Source organism: Pelodiscus sinensis, chromosome 6 (assembly GCF_052426305.1).
Source record: "Pelodiscus sinensis isolate ZL-2025 chromosome 6, ASM5242630v1, whole genome shotgun sequence".
Lineage (NCBI taxonomy): Eukaryota > Metazoa > Chordata > Testudines > Trionychidae > Pelodiscus > Pelodiscus sinensis.
The window spans coordinates 92597344-92619903 of NC_143057.1; the positions used below are offsets into that span (position 1 = coordinate 92597344).

At 40.6% G+C, this 22560-nt stretch overlaps 1 long non-coding RNA gene across 1 annotated transcript in view; it reads right to left on the reverse strand.

Moving 5' to 3' along the window:
* Positions 1–22560, reverse strand: part of LOC149524186 (uncharacterized) — a 62271-nt gene that overhangs the window by 28179 nt on the left and 11532 nt on the right. Inside the window, exon 3 of the long non-coding RNA XR_016349804.1 lies at positions 15461–15563. This is a non-coding gene — a long non-coding RNA (uncharacterized LOC149524186). The remainder of the gene's footprint in view (positions 1–15460; positions 15564–22560) is intronic.

Genomic DNA, 22560 nt, shown 5'->3' on the forward strand with positions numbered 1-22560 from the left:
TCTCAGGGTATGTCTACACTACCCCACTAGTTCCAACTAGCGGGGTAATGTAGGCATACCGCACTTGCAAATGAAGCCCGGGATTTGAATTTCCCGGGCTTCATTTGCATAAGCAGGGAGCCGCCATTTTTAAAACCCCGCTGGTTCGAACCCCGTGCAGCGCGGCTACACGGGGCTCGAACTAGGTAGTTCGGACTAGGCTTCCTATTCCGAACTACCGGTACACCTTGTTCCATGAGGTGTACTGGTAGTTCGAAATAGGAAGCCTAGTCCGAACTACCTAGTTTGAGCCCCGTGTAGCCGCGCTGCATCGGGTTCGAACCAGCGGGGTTTTAAAAATGGCGGCTCCCCGCTTATGCAAATGAAGCCCTGGAAATTCAAATCCCGGGCTTCATTTGCAAGTGCTGTATGCCTTCATTACCCTCCTAGTTCGAACTAGGAGGGTAGTGTAGACATACCCTCAGAGAGTAGTTATTAATGGTTCACAATCCTGCTAGAAAGGTATAACAAGTGGGGTTCTGCAGGGGTCTGTTTTGGGACTGGCTCTGTTCAATATCTTCATCAACTATTTAGATATCAGCATAGAGAGTACGCTTATTAAGTTTGCAGATAATACCAAGCTGGGAGGGGTTGGAACTGCTTTGGAGGATAGGGTCATAATTCAAAATGATCTGGAGAAATGGTTTGAGATAAATAGGATGAAGTTTAGTAAGGACAAATGCAAAGTGCTCCACTTAGGAAGGAACAATCCGTTTTACACATACAGAATGAGAAGCGACTGTCTAGGAAGAAGTATGGCAGAAAGGGATCTAGGGGTTATAGTGGGCCACAAATTAAATATGAACCAACAGTATGACGCTGTTGAAAAAAAAAAAAAGCAAACATGATTGTAGGATTAATTAATAGGTGTGTTGTGAGCAAAACACGAGAAGTCATTCTTCCACTCTACTCTGCGTTGATTAGGCCTCAGTTGGAGTATTGTGTCCAGTTTTGGGCACCACATTTCAAGAAAGATGCGGAGAAATTGGAGAAGGTCCAGAGACGAGCAACAGGAATGATTGAAGGTCTAGAGAACATGACCTATGAAGGAATACTGAAAGAATGTGGCTTGTTTACTTTGGAAAAGAGAAAATTGAGAGGAGACATGATAGCAGTTTTCAGGTATCTAAAAGGGTGTCACAAGGAGGAGGGAGAAAAATTGTTCTTCCTGGACTCTGAGGATAGAACAAGAAGCAATGGGCTTAAATTGCAGCAAGGGAGGTTTAGGTTGGCCATTATGACTAAGTGTAAGGGTGGTTAAACACTGGAATAAAATGCCTAGGGAAGTTGTACAATGTCCATCTCTGGAGATATTTAAGACTAGGCTAGATAAATGTCTATCAGGGATGTCTAGACAGTACTGCATCCTGCCATGAGGACCTCTCAAGGTCCCTTCCAGTCCTAGTACTCTATGATTTTATTATTCTGATCCCAAAGGACCAGCCACATACCAGTCCAGATCTCATCCAATAATCATACAATGGCCAATTCCTTAGCATCGAATATTGAAAGAAAAAGAGAAAGGAATAAAAAACATACACTGATTGCAAAATTGTTGGTTCAGGCTTGTAGTACTGATGGAATAAATTGCTGTCTTGTTAAGTCTCTGGTTGCTTCAAAATCATTGGAAGGTCCTCAGTCCTTTAATTAAAATGCTCCCATTAGTATAAGTTCATTGTCCAGAGGCTAGAGCAGGAAAGAGGCTTGAGCAAGAAAGAAGCAAAATGGAGATGTTTCCAGCATCTTTTATAGCTTCTGCCATGTGGAGGGATGGTGTAGACGGAGCTTGGTCCTGCCTTGAGGGCGGGGGGCTGGACTCGATGACCTCTCGAGGTCCCTTCCAGTCCTATGATTCTATGAAACAAAGCCCACATCACAGCTAATGGAAGATTATGGTAAAAAAATGGAGCTTCGAGTTACTTGAGCAAATCACATGTCCATGCCTGATTTTGCTTAGTCACCCACAATAGAGGCTGTACTTCCAATGGAACATTCACAAGAAAGTCCATTCTGTGTAAATAGGCATCTTCCATTGTGAGATAAGTGTTCTTCTGATGGCTCACTTAAGTAGCCTTCAAGATGTGCAGGCTAAATTCCTTGTGGGCATTACAGAAAATATATTTGAAATACAGGTACACAACCAATGCTCACATCTTCAAATACAAAAATGATTCATGCATACAAATAGCTTAATTATATTCAGCAATTCACAACCTTCCTTGACATCCTTTATGCAAGATTTGTTGCAATTACATAACAGTGGTAGCAACTGTTTATGGTTATGTTGTAATTAGTTAACCTCACTCCTGCATTCTTAGAATTCAACACATTCATTGATCAAGAAGTTCTGCACTGCCTAGAAATCTTGAAACATGCCCTTCCTGGCTTGTGAAAGGGAGTCATGAACAACCAGTGCCACTCCTGATCAAAACAGCCAATTCCTCATTGAGAGAAGGAATCTTGCCTTCCTCCTTCAAATACACAATTGTCTAAGCATCATTGAAGAAACCCACTCTGGATATTTCAGCCCTGATAAGCTACTCACCGATGTCAACCCCCTATTTCTAGGCAAACTTCTAGAGAAGCCAAACACCAACTACTAGCCCATCTAAAGGAAGCTAACATTCTAGACCTAGCACAATCTGGATTTAGGGTAGGTCAAGGAACCAAAACTGCCTTTTTGGTGCTGATGCATTATCTGCCAGTGGACATCCTTTCTCATCGTCCTAGACCTCTCTGCAACATTCAACACTGCTCATTGTAATATTCTGCTGCCTCACCTGAGAGAAGTTGATAGGCATCCAGGTTCATGCACTAAAATGGTTGGAGGAATCCTTCCTGGAGGGACACACCCAACAGGTAGAGACTGGAAACTGCATGTCCACCTTCAGACTCCTCAACAGCAGGGGTTCTCTCTGTGATCCTTTTCAACATTTACATGCAACTATTAAGTGTATTTGTTAAAGAACATGGACTTAACTGACAACAATATGCAGATGATATAAACTGTGTAACTTTCACCACATAGGACACCATTACCATCACCAAGATGGCTAAGTACTAGTATGAAGATGACAGAAGTGAAGCTAGTGGATAGAGGAAAGCATGCATGATGGCTGTAAGGTCTTCAGCCAGCAGATACTTCTGAAGATACACATCCGCAAATGGTCACTTCAGTCCATAATCTAGGAGTACTCTGATTCTTCGCGGATGCTGAGCTTTCATGTAGCATCATTCACAAATAACACTTCTACCATCGCTGCTTGTCTAGAAAACTCCATCCCATTCTGGCAGAGAAAGACCCATCCCAGTTAGTAACGACTGTGTCACCCCTTAGCTGAATTACAGCAATAGAGTATACTTGGGCATGAAGTCTTGAGCATTTAAGAAACTCCAGCTAGCTCAGAAACACAGACTACTGCACACATGTCAAACCTGTCCTCCACTCTTTTCAATGGCTTCCAGTCACACTTCAATGCAACTTCAACCTTGCAGTCCTTATCTTCAAAGCACTCCACAGCCTACTGCCAGGTTTTCTAAAAGACAATCTAAAATTTGGGCATGAAGATGGTGATCAACATCTTAGGAATACGAGTTGAAACTTGTTTGTGTGGGAGAAAACTTTTTCTGGGGATGGTTGAAGACTGTGGAATGAACTTCCTAGGAGCTAAGGACCATCACAGCCCTCACTACTTTTTCCCTAAATGAAAGTCACATTTCTGTGCCGTTCTCTTCTCTAATGTAGATAGCATAGCATAACATAGCAATGGCTATATTTATATTTAATGACCTCTTGCAAAATTACAAACCCTGCCAAAACAAGACAATTCCACTACACATTCTTCTTCATGCGGGGAATGAGAGAATGAGAAAACTAATAGCATGTGACAAATGTGTAGTCATGTTGCTTAATGCACTCCTGAAGTGTGCTGAGAGACTGTGGTGGTATGCATGTATAAGAACCTATATAGAATAGAAAGGTCAAAGACAATCTGACCTAAGTCTATGAAAATCTAACACTTAAAAATTGGGTTTAATAGGTACAACAGTGTCAAATTAAATATTCATTTTCTATTAAGTCTCCAACCAAACTTTTGCTTTTTTTGGTACATTTTACAAAAAGTGGCTAACTATTATTAATCCCATTGGTAATCATCATAATGACAAATTGTGTTGAGTTCTTTAAGTTTCCAAGTGGGTGGAATACATAATTATATAGGGATTCAACTATAATTTAGCATTAATTAATTTTCACGTATTTTAAAAAGTGACAGAATTTTTTCATTAGGAAATAAGTTTTTCATTTAGGGCCTGATCCAAAGAGTGCTGAAATCAACGAGAGATCTTTCCATTGTCTTCAATCTGATCGAGACTTTAGGAAGAATTGTCAGGCATGACAATGCATCGATAGTCAGGAATTTCACTCAGAGGATATGTCTACACTACAGCATTTTCAAAATATCTTATTTTGAAATAGTTATTTCGAAATAACGCGTCTACACAAAAAAATGCATTTTGAAATAGCTTTTTGCTATTTTGAAATAGCGCATCCACACTGAGTGGACGCTGAATCGCATTTAAGGCTGGCCGGAACCAGGTCTGGCAGGGCATCAGGTCAGGGGTTACTTTGTGTGGCTGTTACCTCAAGCTATCTGAGGCCTGTGTTTAAAGGGACCCCTCCCCAGACAGCCAGTTTTCAGGTTTCCCTGTTTGCTTGCTTATCAATGAGGGACAGCAAAGCATTTTATCTTTGCGTGCTCTGGTTGCCCTCACTCGGGACACCACAGCACTCTGCAACATGGAGCCAGAGCTGCCCCTGGGCATTCTGGTGCTTCTTCTGGATGCGTTGCTGCTAGCCTGGCTGCACTTTCTGCAGGCTGCCATCCGGGAGCCCCATTGGGGGGCTGTTAGTATTCAGGAAGCCCTATGGGAGAGCTTCCACTGCGAGGAGCATTAAGAGCCTCCCTGGTATGCCCCACTGGGGCTTGTGCCTCATTACTCCCTCATGTCCTTGCACGTACCCCTCCCTAACTCCCCTTCCTGATGTCAAATAAAATACATGTATTTTCATGAACACAAACACTCTTTATTTAACAAAACTGGTGGTGGTGGGAGGGGGATGAAACTCTGATGAGGCTGGGGAAAGGACGTGGGGGAGGGGAAGAGAGAAGGTGAGAGGGGGAACGGGGAAACCTGGGAGGAGGGAGTTGGAAGGGGGAAACAAGGAGAAGAAGGGGGAGGGGAAGCTCAGGGTTGGGGGTCTCCCCAGACCAACTTGATTTTCATGCAAACCTGATCCTGTGTTCACATGTGGCCTTTGGTGGCCAGGCTGGCAGCTATCCTGCCATAGACAGCCACGTTCCTCCATATAGTGTGGAGATCATGGATGTTGGGGGCATCCCCCTCAAACCTGAATAAGGTCCAGGATCTCCAACCTGGAACAGGAAGACACCTGCCTTCTCTGAGCCATGGCAGGCTCCTGAGAGCTGGCAGGCTGCTCCTTTGGGGCCACGGGGTCAGGGGCAGTGACTGCTGGCTCTGCGCTGGCAGGCTTGGAGCTGGCACAGGCACTGTGGCCAGAGTCAACCCCTTTAAGGGCTCCAGGGAGGAGGGAGGGAGAGGAGTGTTCTTGGTTGAGGCTGGAGTGGCCACCAGGGCACCTTGGGAAGGCTGGAGGCCCCCTATTTTGAAATAAGTGTCTACACAGCACTTATTTCAAAATAGCTATTTCGAATTTGGCATTATTACTCATGGAATGAGGTTTACCAAATTCGAAATAAGCCCTCCACTATTTCAAATTAATTTCAAAATAGTGGTTTGGCTGTGTAGATGCTAGTAAAGTTATTTTGAAATAACTTTGCTGTGTAGACATACCCAGAGTTAGTTTTAAATCTGCTTTTTGGTGATAAGTAAACCGAATAAAGGCATCTGGATCTCTGTCTAGTCTAGTGATTTTGTGTCATCAGAAAATCGTTTCCATCTAGTCACTTGATATTGTCAGTGTCGGAGAGGATTCAGAATAAAAATCTCAGGATTATTTCCAGGACTGCAGCTGTAATACAACAGATGCAAGTATAGTGCTTGTCAGTGCTCATCCTCACCCCCAAATTTGGGCAGCAATAGCACCTGCCTGAACAATCATATTTACAAAATGAAGAACAGTTTAACAGGAATGGGCTGGACTCAACCACTGACAGCTACTACCTTTTGGTTCTTTCCCCAGCTCATCTGTGCATTAAAGCTCTTGGTAATTTCAGTGGAAGCATCAGTTCCTTGTGTCAATTGAGTTAAAGCATCATTTTGTGAAAGGCGGCCTTCACAGACAACATCTCCATGGTGAAGAATGACACTGATACCAGTCAGTATTGTAGTAAGTTACCAAATATCCACTCTTCCTAGGATTGCAGGAAATCCCCATATTTAAAGCCATCTCAGTCTTTGCCACTACTCAATGTCCAAGATGATACACAGCTAGACATTAAGGTCCTATCTTGCACTACTGACATCAATTGTAACTTCCCCAGTGAATTAAATGGGCACTGGGCCATACTCTTACTTTAGGCTTCTGTATAACTGAGGCAGCAATAAAAGACCACGTTTTTATTTGGGAGTTCAAGGCCTTCAAAAACATTTAGCTCCTGGGTGTGGGTGGGTGGGGAGAAATCACTTAATAGGATGGGAAGGAGTCTGCGTTCTATACAGATATGGCCTCTCCTGGGAGGAGCATGTTGCCTTTGATTTGCAATTTTAACTTTTGTACCCTGAGAAAAATATTGCAGTAAGTCAGCAGATTCAACAGCTTTGTGTTTTAAATATAATAAAGCAGAGTGCACACCAAGTGTGGGCTCTGGAAAATAGCGCACTTTTATAGTTTTTAATAAGTGTTTTATCTGGATAGAACACAGAGTGACTCAGAGTGCTGATTCCAATAAAACAGTAACTCAGTTCAGAAGCAGACACTAAGATATTATCAGTGTTCAGGTTAATGCCGACTTGCAGCAGGGGGTGCATTTTCAATTCACTAGATGGGGAGTAAGCCATGAAATATCCATTAGTTCCAGTGGTTAAAGCTTTGTGCATTGTACACAGTTTGTACCATTAGGTGGTGCCTGGGTAATAAAATTCTGCTCCCTGATCTAGAAGTTGGCACCTCCCTTATTGTCTGATGAACTGTGGAATCCACCCTACTGAGATCTCTTGTTCCTCAAAGTACACAGCTCTAAGAAGCAACATTTTCAGCAGTTTTATTCAGTACTTGGAAGATGCTGAAAATTATGTTCAGGCATGTGCTGTTTCAGTAGGATAGTGATGTCAGAAACACTGACTACATCAAAGTTTATACCTCACTCACATAAAGGATGGGGATAACAAAAAATGCTCTGTCCATTGAGCCCAAGTAAAGGCCTGCTCAGACTCTCAAACTTTCATTGGTTCATGCTATGAAAGGTGGAAAGAGACCGATAAGGTTTGTCTTGTACCCAAAAATCCTCAGTTAAGATATCACCAGAATTGCCATACTGGAACAAATCAGTGACTAATCTAGCCGGGAGTGGGGGGGCTGACAGCCTTGACGGGCTCCTGGGCAAGGTGTGTGGGTAGGGTGCCCAGAGTGCACTGTGCAGTTATCTGGCACAGAGTTAAAAGGTCTGGGGTAGTTGCCCCATTTGTTCCCCCGTCAGCCATCTCCAAGAGTGGCTAGTATCAGGAATTTCAGAGAAGGATGTAAAAATTCTACCATGAACATATTTGCAGTAAGTTAAGTACAGAGGCTTCATAGGGGTAGTGAAGTTAGTCTGTAACTGGAATAACTTAACACAACTAATAGTCTTGCAGCACGTGAGGGTGTGTCTAGACTACATGGCTTCATCGACGGAGCCATGTAGATGAGGCAGGACGGCAAAGGGAAATGAAGCAGCGATTTAAATAATTGCCGCTTCATTTAAATCAATATGGCCACCGCGCTGTGCCGATCAGCTGTTTGTCGGCACAGCGCAGCAGTCTAGACAGGGATCTGCCAACCCCAGAACCCTTTGTCGGCAGATCCCTTTATGCCTCATGAAACGAGGTTTACAGGATCTGCCAACAAAGAGTTCTGGGGTCAGCAGATGTGTGCACTCATCTGCCTCGTTGACAGAGTCATGTAGTCTAGACTCACCCTTAGAGACTAGCAGAACATATAGGGTACGTCTAGACTACATGCCTCTGCTGTCAGAGGCATGTAGATTAGGCTACCCAGCATAGGAAAATGAAGCGGCGATTTAAATAATCGCCGCTTCATTTAAATTTACAGGGCTGCCGCGCTGAGCCGATCAGCTGTTTGGTGGCTCAGCGCGGTAGTCTGGACGCACGGATGTCGACATCAAAGGCATTTGTTGACCACCCAGGTATGCCTCCTGTAAATTTAAATGAAGCGGCGATTTAAATAATCGCCGCTTCATTTTCCTATTCTGGGTAGCCTAATCTATATGCCTCTGGCGACAGAGGCATGTAGTCTAGACGTACCCATAGATGGTATCGTGAGCTTTTGTGGGCACAAGCCACATCTTCAGATGAATGGAGTTAGTAAAAGTCCAGTTTCTAAATAAATAGAGGAAGGGGGAGAAAAGGAAAAAAGAGGGAAAGAAATAGTCAATTAGAGTGTCCATGCTACATGTAGCTGATGGAGAATGTACTAACTGTTCTTAAATACTCATTGTTTGTTTATGTCTTTAGCATATGGCATGTAGCGGGCCATCCAGCCAGTGTCTTTATTCATACTTATTAATAAATACAGAAGAATTATTTTCCTAGCGGCAGGGACTTATGTGGTTGGGTTACATGCTGTGGCTTGAAAACTGATCTCTCTTATACATTTTTACCCTGCTATTACTGAATAGCCAGCAACATACACAACCTGGTTAAAAACAAGTCACTTTAAAAATTGGATTTAGGTGCAGATAAATGGACTCTCAGTCTGATATTTCAACGTAGCACCACAGGTATAATTTTCACAGTCCATGCCAAAATGTTGGTTGACCTTATAAACATCAATGCACACATTAAGGGGCATACTGTCAAGGGCTCACTGGAGCATTTTGCAGAGCAATCTTACTTAATCTTAAAGCAGTTATATTAATATTCAGCTCTGAACAGCAAACCTGGGCCTTACATCCCACAAAGGGAACAAAACAGTCTTTCATTGGCTCAAAAAAGGTGCTGGGAGGGTCAGAATTACTGGGTTCAGACAGTGGAAGACCCTTCCTATGCTGTCCTAGCTTCACCCAGCACTGGCTCTTGAAAAAAGTCCTTTATATCTTGCCTGTGGGCTCTGATAGGATTCTTCCTCATCCCAGTCTTTTTAGTCTCTGGCGGATTAATACTTATTCTGGCTGACCTTTTTAGATAGCCCTCCATGAATGAGCTAACTTCACGCTCCCCTTAAGGACACCTTCTTTGGGCAAGCAGTGGTAAGACAACAGAACCTCTAGCGAGGGGCAGAAAAAACTTGATACCTCCGTTCTATTTAAAATTGTTTTGTGAGTCCAGCTGCATCATAGCACTCAGTATTCTGCAATGAAGCAGAAGATTTTTCAGTCTTACAATTTCTGGAAAAAGAAGTTTTCATGGAAGAACGTTGTCTTCTTTTTAATGTAAAAAAATGGAGCAAAATTTTATTTTCTGTACCCAATCTATTGAGTAAAATCATAAAAAAGTATTCACAGACAACACAGAACATACATTCATAGACTGCAGAAATTTCAGGCAACATATCAAAATACTAATCTAATAATATAAAAAAATCAGCAGTATACTGGTTTTAGTTTGGGTGTGAAAATTTTCCTCTCTCCTCTAGCTTAGGATTTTTCTAATCATTCTGTCCCACTGACAATAGGGACTAATACTCATGGAATCATAAATGCAGCTGCATCTCTTAACAGTTATGACATGACATATTATCTATGTATGCCAAACTTTCCTCAGTGCTGAATTCAGAGGCCCATTATATGATATGTCTACATTGCAATCCAAGGTGTGATGCACCATGTGCAGTTAGCCTTGATTTATCTTGCTCAGTAACAATAGCAGTGAATCTAAAATCCCTCAGTGGGGTGCTGCAGAAATGTGACAATGTTGACTCCAGCTATGCTACTCACATAGCTAGAGTTGTGTATCTTAAGTTGACTTTCTTCTACACTGTAGACATGTCCTTAGAAGAAATACAGCTAAGCCCTCTGAGCCAAGGCTGCATTCAGATAACGATATTTGAGAGGCATAGGTGAAAAGGAGCCAAAATCCGGGGAATGGCCAGAAGTGGTATAGAAAGATTCCCACATCATCTGGGGTATTTATGAGGTCCCATCACCATAGTGTCATTGCCTTATAATGTCTACCCTATTTCTTCTAGATAGGGTTGCTCAGATATTTAAGTATGAAGTGTACAATTATTTAGCACATGTTAATATCTGTGAGTGGAGGCGCTGAAGGCAATATGAGTTTTACTTGATTGATTAAGAATTAGAAGATTTGACCATCCAACTTTCTTTCAAGATAAAGAACTGACAAGAGTCCTCCTTGCCTGTTTTTCTTTCCTGCATACAGTGGCCCTGTGATTTCAGGCCTCAGTTTTTTCCCTTCAGCTTTAAAATGTAGAATTGCTTGGTTTTAAATGTTCTCCTGTGAGAACTTTAACTCAATCACTGTAGTGCTGTGTTTAAGAGCCTTCTGGAAAGTAACTAGCCTTTAAACAGAAGTGAAAGCAATTTTGCCAACTCTCATGATTTTGTCATGAGTCTCATAGTAACAATTTTCCTTAAAGCCTCAGCTCCTGGAGTCAAGTGGAAATGTGAGGATTTCAGTCTTCATGCTTAAACAAAAATGAGATTTTAGCTCTCCTGGCTGTCACAGAAGCTTCAAAATGAGACCCCAGTGCATCCTAGAGGCTCAAGATCTAGAAAGCAAATAAAAAGAACACAAGGCTATATTTATATAATCTCATGATATCAAATCCAATCTCATGATTTTTGATGGGCCCGATTCATGATTTTTGGACATTTAAGTTTGGCAATACTGTAAAAGTGACTTGAAAGTGCCAGTTTCACTCCTTTTTAGGTTCAGTTTCTAGTTTATTATTTTCAGTGGGCTAACACCCCCTAAGCTGTGTCTAGATTACATCCCTTGTTCAACAGAGGGATGTAAATTAGACACTTTGAAATTGCAAATGAAGCTGGAATTTGAATTTCCTGTGCTTCATTTTCATATTTGCATCATGGCGCTCTTTTGAAAAAAATGCTATTTCGAAAGTAAAACCGTGGTCTAGACACTGTTCTTTCGAAAATAGAAGCCTTTTTCAAAAGATCAAAAAATGAGGTTTACAGGCTTCTATTTTCGAAAGACCCAAATCTAGACCGCTGTTTTACTTTTGAAATGGCACTCTTTTGAAAAAGCGCTATGCAATGAAGCATAGGAAATTCAAATCCCGGCTTCATTTGCAATTTCAAAGTGTCTAATTTACATCCCTCTGTTGCAAGAGGGATGTAATCTAGTTGTCCCCCTAGAGACCTAAGCAGGTGCAGTATAAACTCACAGGGCCTTGCCCTAATAGAATGTTTTCAAAGGTTAAATGATCTGTTCTACCCTTGGTGAACTGCAAAAAAGTACTCTAGATTTCTCTACAGTTGTTTCAAATGTTGTTTTCAAGAATTAGTAACAAAGTCAGAACATATATTAAAATTTATAGCTTAACCAGTGTCCCTTCAGTGAGTTGACACTAGATTTGAGAACATGGTACTATTAGACCAGAGTGGATATACTATCTATTTTATTCCTTTTTATAATTTCTAAGTAGTTGCTGGAATTTTGGTTTAACTTGCTCCACTCTACCAAAATCTGAAATATCACCCCTGTTCTTGAGCTAGAACAAAGCTAACTTAGGTATTCTACCCACATTGCAATCCACCTCAGAGTGAATCTATGTTGGTGTAATTTACCCACTACAGGGGCTAGAAGTGCAAGTACAACAGCTTAGACTCTGTTAAGATTCATGTACATGGCCCCCTGAATTTAGTCCTCTGTCTCCTGTGCAGCAGCATTAAAATCAGTGCTACATTTGGAAGCAGCAGTACCCTAGTGATTTTTAAATGGTCAGTAAAAATGGAGATATTACACTGCCATAATTATTTCTGAGGGAAAAAATGTGATTTTTAGAAGTGTGTTGAAGCGAATGTATAGGACAATGACATTAGTCATATAGCTGGTATCTCGGAGCGATGAGCATATAGAGCACTAAATGACTTTCACCATCCCTATGTCTCTCTTAAAAATATGTTTGTTTGGTTTTTACTCTGGATCTTCTGCATGTTAATGTGCAGCTCTTCATGTGCAGTTTATATATTCTGACTCAGAAAGAAGTCTTCCGTCAACTCCATTGTGGAATTGACTCATGACTTGCTCACACATCTTTCTGCAGCTTTGCTCTTCCTAGTTTAAATCCTGTGCTTTTTATTCATATATACAAGTAGTGTGGGGAACAATTTTATAGCAGTTTTGATAGTCATGGCACTAGAAGCATCTCTCTGGAACATGAAGCAGAAGAAGCTTCCCATCCCAATAGACAAACTGAGGTGAGTCATGACAGAAGCTTTCCTATGAGGAGAGATGTAGTCTCCAGTTGCCAACTCACAGAAGGGAAAGTAGTGGCATAATTTCCATCCCTCTCTTCCCCCCATCTCTCTGTCCAACCCTATGGAAGATTCCACTCACTTATATAGGCCAGTTGTGACAGCAAAGGACAATCCGGCCTGATTGTATAATTGGTATCCTTCTTCAGGGAAGACTCAGAAGAACTAAGGATGGATGGTTGCAGGAGACAGCAGCCAGCCCAACTACTATGTTGCTAAGGTCAGCCTGGGAACCACAGAACTTAAAGGGGCTGCTGTTGGTGCTTCTTGTACTCTACATAATCATTAAAATAGTCACCAATTCACAGGATTCAGAGGCCAAGCTGGCCAGAATAGCAACAAAGAAAGGTTATAAACAAGTGGCAGAGAAAGAAGAGCTTTCCAGACACTATGGAAGGATGGGCAATAATATGAGAGCAGGAGCTATCCCTGGTTCTGAAAGAAGGATAGAACAGTAGAGGAGCAGGAAGAGCCTCTTTGTGTGGACCTATCCTGGCAGATGGAAAGGCTGTGGAAAAGATGACCCCTCAGGTAAATGCATAAGGGGAAGTGACCTGAGCAAGTCATCTCAGAAGCATTAGATTGGCTACTGGAGGATGAAAAGGAGACAGAGAAGGGCCTGTTGGCTGCTGGGTGAGGAAGTGGCAAAGGAGGAGGAACATAGTTTGGGATTCTGGGAGGACAGGGTAAGAGGATTAAATTTGCTTCTTCCTTTTCCAATTTAAAATAATTTGACTGATGATTGTGATGCTTTAACACACTGAAAAAAGGACATTTTAATAAGATTTTCCCTGACAATTGCCTCTACAATCTAATTTGGAGTGTGGACGTTTTATGATTTGCTTGTATGCAACACAAAAAATTGTTACATCCTCTTCCTCTGAGATTTGACAAAACTTATATAAAAACGACATTTTTCTCTAGTAAAATGATAGTAGGATACATCTGGAATGAACTCCCTTACAGCCACAGATGGGGCTGAGCAAGTAGTTCACTATGACTAATTTGATAAGACAAAATTTAAGGTTTGTTCTTGAACAAATCATGAAATTGTGTTATTCAAAATTATATTTGAATGTGTTCATTAAATGGGTCTGCAACTGGTGAACAACAGTTGGTTCAAATATTCACAATTTGTATTTCATTGTATGCTGGTGAGTTTCATAAAACCCTTGGTATTCTTTCTATTCTTGATTGGGTGGTCTATCCATTTAACTAATACATAGCAAATTGTCTCCATATATATCCTAGTAGGGACAATCAATAGTGGAAACTAGGGGGGCATTATGTCAAAGAACAAATGGAAGAGAATCCAGAGCATAGGTGGTGAGCAACTTGCTGAAATGGTGGATGAAGAAGAGACAGTTGTTTTAAAACAGATAGGTACTTCTGCAGGTACTTCTGCACCATGGAAAGGGGAAAAAAGTCACTAGCCAAACAATTTCAATATTAACACTCAACTATGAAGTCAGGAGAATCAATTAATGTAACAGACTTTCTCAAATCAAGAAAATAGCTGATACACACCCTAGGGCTTATGCATATCTTGCTTTATCTATATCTTACAAAGACCTATTCCATGTAAAAGGTTTATTTCAAAGTATGAATTAAAGAGGAAAAGGGTGTATATTTAAAATGTAATGTTCTGAGTCACTGACTACAAACACAGTAATCTATTAAGCTACAAGATGGTGTTTCAATTAGGCCTCATAAATGCAGTGGCATAAATAGATGCAACCACATACACTACAAAATACACACACAATTGAAAACACTTGTTCAGGAGAACAGGCATATAATGATATTTTTCATAGCTAAATGGAAAGGCAGATAATGAAGTCACAGATGCTGTAAAAACAAAGCAGGATTGCCAGTAATATAAATCCAGGCCATACATTAAAAGAAATTAGCAGAACTTTGTGAATCAAAGTATTCACAGGTGGTATCTGGACCTACCCTCTAAGATTCTAGAACCCTCATTGGTTATATTCTATGTACGTCATACATACAGGCATCCGGTAGCATTCCCAAACTACCAGGCATGATCCCACCCACACTCCACCCCCTCAGAATGCTTGCTGTAGGTGTTCTGGGGGCCAGGTGTTGCTGCCTCCTGCACCTGCCCTTCCAGTACTCCTGTCCGGGGAGGCTGGAGCCACGGCGGCCTCCTCCTTCTTTGGTGCTCTAGGTCTACAGCCATACTGCATGCTCTCCTCCCTCTTTCGGTGCTCTAGGCTGGGGAGGTAGAGATACCCTGCAGGTCTTCCTCCCGCCTCTGGTACTCCAGGAGCCAGGGAGATGAGAGACACACTGTGTGCTCGCCTCCCTCCCCCAGTGTTCTAGGGAGATGGGAGACATGCAGCACACCCTCTTCCTTCTCCCTGTGCTCCAGTGGCTGGGGAGGCTTGGGTGTGCATGTGTGCTTGCCTCCTCCCATCTCTTCCTCTCCCCATGGGGGTGTGGAACCTCAGGAAAGGGGTTGGGGCTGGGAGCCTGCATTCCCCAGCTGCATTAACTGCCCTTGGTTACACTGTGCATTAGATTACACCTGTGGTAAGGTAAAGGAAAGTACAAATTACATGCTCTCTGTAGGGGTCTGTCTTCACTGCCAAATTAATTTGGGCTCTTACTTAACTGGGTTGTTGGACACCCACAAAAAGCCAAACTCTCTTGGGTGTAGTGGTGCTTTACCTGAGCTGCTGTCTTTATAGCTGGGTCAATAAGCTAAAGCCCAAGTGTTGCTCACACTCAGGCTGGTAACCTACTTGTTTTACAGTTTTCACTCAGGCTATCCCATCTGAGTGCTGATAGTCTTCCGATTTTCTCCTCCATGAGCCCAGAACAATAGACGGGTCCTTCCATAATTCCCTGGGAAGAATCAGGATGTGATTTAGCTCAGTGCAGGGCTAAGAACTGAAGGATACAACCCCAGAAATCCTAGTGCCTCACATTTAGGCATAGTATGAGTGTGGATACAGTTGACTGGAAACACAAGTATGTCTTTGCAGCGTGGCCGCTCAGATGTGGTTGCTCATCTGAATTAACTCTACACAGAAGAACAAAAGAACAGCCACACTGGATCAGACCACACATCCATCTATTCCATTATCCTGTCTTCTGACAGTGGCTGGTGCCAGGTGACCCAAAAGGAATGAACAGAATCCATAATCAAGTGGTCCATTCCCTATCATTGTGAACTAGTACTTCCTTTGGTTTTAAATCTGCTGCTTATTAATATCATTTGGTGACCCCTAGTTCTTGTTTTATGAGCTGTTTTAATAGCCCTTTTTTATCTGCTTTCTATACACCACTTATGATTGTATAGACATCAATATTATCTCCCCTGTGTCATTTTCCAAGCTGAAAAATCCCAGTTTTATTAATTTCTCCTAATACAACATCTGTTCCACACTCCTAATCATTTTTGTTGCCCTCTTCTAAAACTTTTTCAATCCCAATTTTTTTTTTAGATAGGGCAACCTTATCTGCACACCATATTCAAGATGTGGCTGTACCATGGATTTATATAGACGCAATATGATATTTTGTCTTATCTACCCATTTCTTAATAATTCACAACATTCTTGTTGCTTTTTGATTGTGGCTGCACATTGCTTGATATTTTTAGAAAAGTATCCGCAAGGATCCAAGATGTCTTTCTTGAGTTGAAAAAGCTAATTTAGAGCCCATCCATTTGTATGTATAGTTGCGTGCATGTTTTTCAACATTCATAACTTTGCACTTAACATTCTATTTCATCTACCATTTTGTTGCCCACTCACCCAATATTGAAAGATTATTTTTTTTGGCAGCTCTTTGCAAACTGCCTGGGACTTAACTATCTTGAGTAGTTTTGTTTCTTCTGCAAATTTTGCCACTTCATTGTTTCACCTATTTTCCAGATCATTTATGAATATGTTGAATGGTTCTGGTCCCAGAATAGACTCTTGGGGGATACCTCTCTCAATTCTGAAAACTGACCATTTATACCTACTCCTTTGTTTCCCATCTTTTAAACAGTTTTCAATCCATTAGTGGACATACCCTATGCATCTGTTGTGGTCCCAGGGAAAGGCAACTTTAGTTTTCAGCATGGGATCAATAGGCATTTTGTGTCAGATGATGCAATAGGAAGAAGTTGAATCAGTGTAGGCAGAGTGGGCTCTTGACGTTTTCCACAACTGGAATTTTGTTCTTCCCAGCTTCAGAAGGCCATATGAGACTGGCCAAGCAATGGCAACAATCAAGACATATTTCAACATGAGAAGTGCAAAATAATCTATGAAAAGAGAAGCATGTAGCTCTCAAAATTGATCATACATATATATGGTTCATGGAGCCCAATTGGGTTCAAAATTGAATCTTAACAAGGCTTATAACAAAGCTAGAGCTTGAGAGGATTCCAGATCAATAAGTATCTTCTCAAGTCACATTAGTGTTATAAAAATACCATTTGGTACCTGCTCTGCAGTAGAACCTCTCCAAAATAGAAAGGCAATGCACTAACTTTTTCCTCATCTTCATAGATTTTTGAAAAAAAATCCCTCACTGGGAAAATATAATCTCAGAATAGCATTTTTTTCCTCAGAAACCCATTGTTCAGAATTAGTATATGGCTTTAATATATTAGTCACATACTTTCCTAACAGGGTTCTGTTGTGCTATTCTATTCATTTTCCATATGCAAAAATAACACAAAAGTTAACTATGTAGACTGAGCCAGCTCTCCTTCTGATAGGCACTAATTTCTGGGCAGGATGACATAGTGAGAAAGATTTATTAAGAACTATTCTTCTATGTACACCTTAGAGAAATATAACTAAAAAGACACAGAATTTCTGCAGACTGAGAATGTGAGAGGCATTTCAGAACATGTCAGCTAGGTGAATCTGCAACTGTGTCTTATTTTGACCCTCCAGCAGAAACAATAAATAGAGTAAATGCCAGATAGGCGAGGAGTAATCTTAAGGAAGAAAACAAGCAATACCAAGCACCAAATGCTAGTTCCTACATAAATATTAGAGGGAGGAGAAATAATGACAATGAGTTAAAGTAGTACAGGCTGTCTTTGAAAGCTTTTCCTCAAGGGAATTTATTTCTTTGTACTTATAAACTGTCAGGCTATTGCTTCTTGATTTGGAAGGCCAAAAGGAAACAGTCAACAGGAACAGAAAGACAGGGACTAAAGTGTCAAGAGTATGATATTCAATAGTATACAAACTTATAGAAAAGATAGTACTGTTGCAAATTTTTGTAGACATTCACTATGCACTGTAACAACTAGTCTTTCCATGATGAGGGAATAGCTTATCTCAACATTGACATAAATGCTGGGCCAAGGAGCTCCATGGGGCAAATTCTACTATTCTTACTTAGAACATGTAATGGCATCTCTGAACGCTATTACTTAAAGCAGGAACAGACCAGGAACAAACCAAAAGGGTTCCAAAATTCACTCTGATGACCCTTACTTAGGACGACTCTTTTCTTTAATTTAAGAGTATAAGAATGTTTTTGTATTATGAAAAACATTGTAATAGTTCCTTTAATCTTGGAATGTTTTGTACTAAGCCTGCCTTTACAAAAGCAACTATGTAATTCTTGTTTGTGCGAGTCAGGACTATGAGTGTTTAAACAGAGATAAGCCTGAAGGTCACCTTAGCATCCAGATGGCCAGAGGAGGGGCCAGAGACTCAGGAGCACCAACAACTACCAAATGTGCCCAGGGAGAGGCAACACCTAGAAAATTCATCAGCAGACTGAAGCTAATAATGAAAACACTCTCCAGATAAACATGTTGCAGTGACTGATTAAAACCTGATGCAACAAAATCCCTAAATTTGCATGAGGGGGGATTCTTATAAAAGATAGGGAGTCTTGCATGGAACTTTGTGTTTATCCTGCCAAACAGCAGCCTCAGATCTGGGACTAACAGAACCTGGCTCCCTCACGTGGGTCCAATCTAACTGGCTATTAGGTTGGTCCATGCTCACAAACTGTTAGAACATCAGCAGAACTGGTGTGTGTGTGAGTGTGAATGAATATATATGTTTTTATATTGTATTCTATATAAATGCAGCACATTACCTTTTTCCCTAAAAAAAGGTCTCATGTGCTTCTTACAAGCATAACAGGTCTATTTATAGAGAAAAGGCCTGAACACACTTCCTTCAACTGGGTTTGAATCAGGTCCTAAGGCACTGTTCAGTGAGAGCAAGAGTGGCAGAATACACCTCAACATTTAGAGCGGATTTAATAGGCAACTGAGGCCTGCTCCTAGTGAAATCAACGACAATCTCCTACCAGAGAGGAGGATTGGACCCAAAAAGAGAAGGATTGTTTAATTTAATATCGAATTTTAAATATACAAAAGGAGAGTTAGAGAATTTTATAGCATGTGCATATAAAAATGTTTCATGTATTCATAAGGTGTCCTAAAAATATATTGGTTGTAGCATACTACAGTCATCTGTGCAGAATGAAGCTTAAGTTATGATTGTGGGAAAAAGTATTATTTCCTTATATGGACAGAGATATAGAGGAAGTAGCAAAATCTTGCAGATTTTGTCTACTGGTTAACATACAAATAAAATGAGAGGCATTACAGAGTTAGTCTGTACAGCACTGAGCTAGAGGAAGGGATAAAAAATTTCATGGACCAGTCAAAAGTGATAAGAGTATCTTACAGAAAGAGACAAGTATTCCAGAACCCCTGTGTTAGCAGTAGGGTCACACATATTCAATTCTTCCTATCTTAGATAATCTACTCATAATGTGTGGGATTATATATTTATTTAAATTAGGCAATTCTCCTTTTTATGGTCAAGCCTCTGCAAAATTTGCAAAAGTGGTATTTAGAGGCAAGAAATACCACTAGTAAAGTCTAGTGCTTTTCATTCAAAGCCCATAGTCTCAATGTTTTGCAATGCAAGGTATTTGAACTGAACACACAAAGGGGGAGTATGTGCATGCAGAGTGCATCTGGATAGATAGGACTGGTGATGTGAGATACAGGATTATTCATTCAGAGGCTTTTGCTATTACTCTTCTCTCCAGTCAGTCCTTTGTTATGCGAAGTTATTATTATTATTGAAAATTCAGCATCTCATTAATTTGAATGATTGTCATTCTTCCAACCCAGTAAATAAGTGTTCACTATTTTGTCATTACTCTTGTTAATTTGCTTAAAAGTGAGAGGACCATCAAGGACCTTATTAAACTGGGATATTAATTTTCAAATATTTCATATACTATATACTTTATAGTCCATTTAAATTTAAAGTGATTCCTTGGAGTTTATTCTTTCTTCTTTAACTCCCCACTTATGACTTCCAAACAGAATACTCCATACTGATTGTCTATTGTCTCAGTTTTGAAAGCAATCCATGATTTGCCTTTATACCGGAGATCAGTGATCTGTAAGTCAAGGTATTACTGCACTGTAATACCTGATGTTTCAGAGGGAGGTAAAACAAACAAATGTGTGCAGTATCATAGCTAGTTAGATAATGCTGTAGAGTAGGCAGGTGAAAAATTCTTCTTAACCTCAGTTAGTTAAATGATAAAGTTATTCAGCCTTTTAAGTCCCCCACTGTTAGCACATATGCCTCTGGTGCATCTCTTAATAGATACGGAATGAAAATCAAAATCTGACCACACAATCATCATGTAATCTATACATCATTCACTATACATAAAGGATGAAACCCTGTCCCCAATGAAATCAGTGGGAATTTCAGTATTCTGCTTCAGTGAAGCCAGGATTTCACCCAAAGCCTTTGGCTTTTGAGTCTGAACCGTGGCCACAGGCAATAAGCACCAAAGGGCTATCTGTTCACTGATCACAGAATACTCCGGTCTCTCCTCTTCCCCACCTGAAACATAGGAGCAAGGAGGGTGATAAAGGAACTGGCTAGACAGGCTTTGTTGAGGACTCCTCCACTCTGGGAAAAGTACAAATGGTGAACAGGGCAAAGAATAGGTCCCACTATATGAAAACTCCCTGCCTGCCTGCAGGATCTTTTGTATTGACTGACTTTGTGGGCTCAGCTTGTGCTGGAGAGCAACTTTCAGGAATTTGTTTTTCAGTACGTTCTGAAATCAGTTTCTTATAAAGTGTCTCTGTTTGGACACCCAAAAGTGAGGAATTCCAAATCAATGCTGTTTTTGGATGATCTTCCCTTCAGTACCTCTCCTGATCAGGGCATAACATGTCTCTCTCAGCACTGAATTTTAAGATTTTGGAGTTAGTACCTTCCTTTCCTTCTTTACTGAGTAGTTTATAAAGAAAAAATATTTCAGAGTCTCCAATTCCACATGGGTAGACTCAACACCACAGTGAAGCCTCACTGTGCAACTAATTGCAGGACTGGATCATGGATTTTATCAGAGCTGGCATGAGATCACAGTACTTGGAAAGAACTGCTGTTTATCACATAGAATATGCATTTAAATTTGGGGACGCATGATAGCTGAAGCTTTTATACACCTCACCTCTGTCTTCTGATTCTTGTTAGGATGAGAAGTTAATCCACTTAAGGCCATAAAGTGAAGTAAATAAGATCAGAATCAGGCCCATCATCTATAGCACAAACTTCCATAAAGTTTAAAGGCTATTATCTTTTAAACTATATTATCTTGTTTAGATTTTTAACTCTCAATATTTACTACTTGTCCACTTTCAATTGTCATTTCTAATTCCTTAACACCCTTTCTATAGTTTCCATTTTTATTGGGGATTTTAGTGTATTTGTGGTTATAATTTTTCTTCCTGATTATCCAACTATATACATTAAATATTCATCATAACTGCAATTAAAATGTATAATCCCCAGAAGATGTTTATAACAATTTAAACTACTCTAAACTTAATTAAGGGAATTAGAAGATTAAAGGCTTAACATAGTTTTAAGGGGTGGCCAGTGGGAAAAATTTATAAGAACAAAATTACGTTTTGGAGTTTTTATAGGGTTTAGAACAAGGGGGAAAAAAAAAAGGAACTTAAAAAATAGAGAAGGTAGTATAGCCAAAGTAAAGAACATAAGAATGGTCATACTGAGTTAGCCCAAAGGCCCATCTAGCCCAGTATCCTGTCTGTTGACAGTAGCCAGTGCCAGATGTCCCCAAGAAAATGGCAAGACCAGGTGATCAGTAAGGCTATGTCTACACTGCCGGTTTTGCTAGCAGTGAGCATGCAAATGAGGTGCAGATTAGCATATTGCTGCACTTCATTTACACACGTCTTTTTGCGGGAAAAAAAGTGTGGACATTTTCTTTTTGCTTAAAAACCCCTTTTCCCTCCAGATCCTTATGCCCCCGAAAAAAAGAGGTTTACCAGTCTGGCAGGAAAAGGGGTTTTTGCGCAAAAAGAAAACATTCACACTTTTTTCCTCAAAAACGATGTGCCTAAATTATGCAAATGAGGCACAGCAATATGCTAATCCATGCCTCATTTGCATACTCACTGACTGCAAAACCAGAGATGTAGACAGAGCCAAGTGATACCTCCCTTTTCACCTACTTCCAGCCCTGAGCAACAGAGACTAAGGACACCATTCCTGCCCATCTTGGCTAATATCAGTTGATTGCTCCTATCCCTCCATGAATTTCTCTTGTTATTTTTAACCCTGTTAAAGTCTTTGCCTTCACAATATCCTCTGACAAGACATGCCATAGATTGACTATGCCTTGTGTGAAGTATTTCCTTTTGTTTTAAATCTATTAATTTCATTTGGTAACCCCTAGTTCTTGTTTTATGACAGAAAGTAAATAGCACTTTATCTACTTTCTCTCAACCAGTCATGATTTTATAGGCCTCAATTATATCCCCCTTACTCATCTTTTTCCAAGATGAAAAATCCCAGTC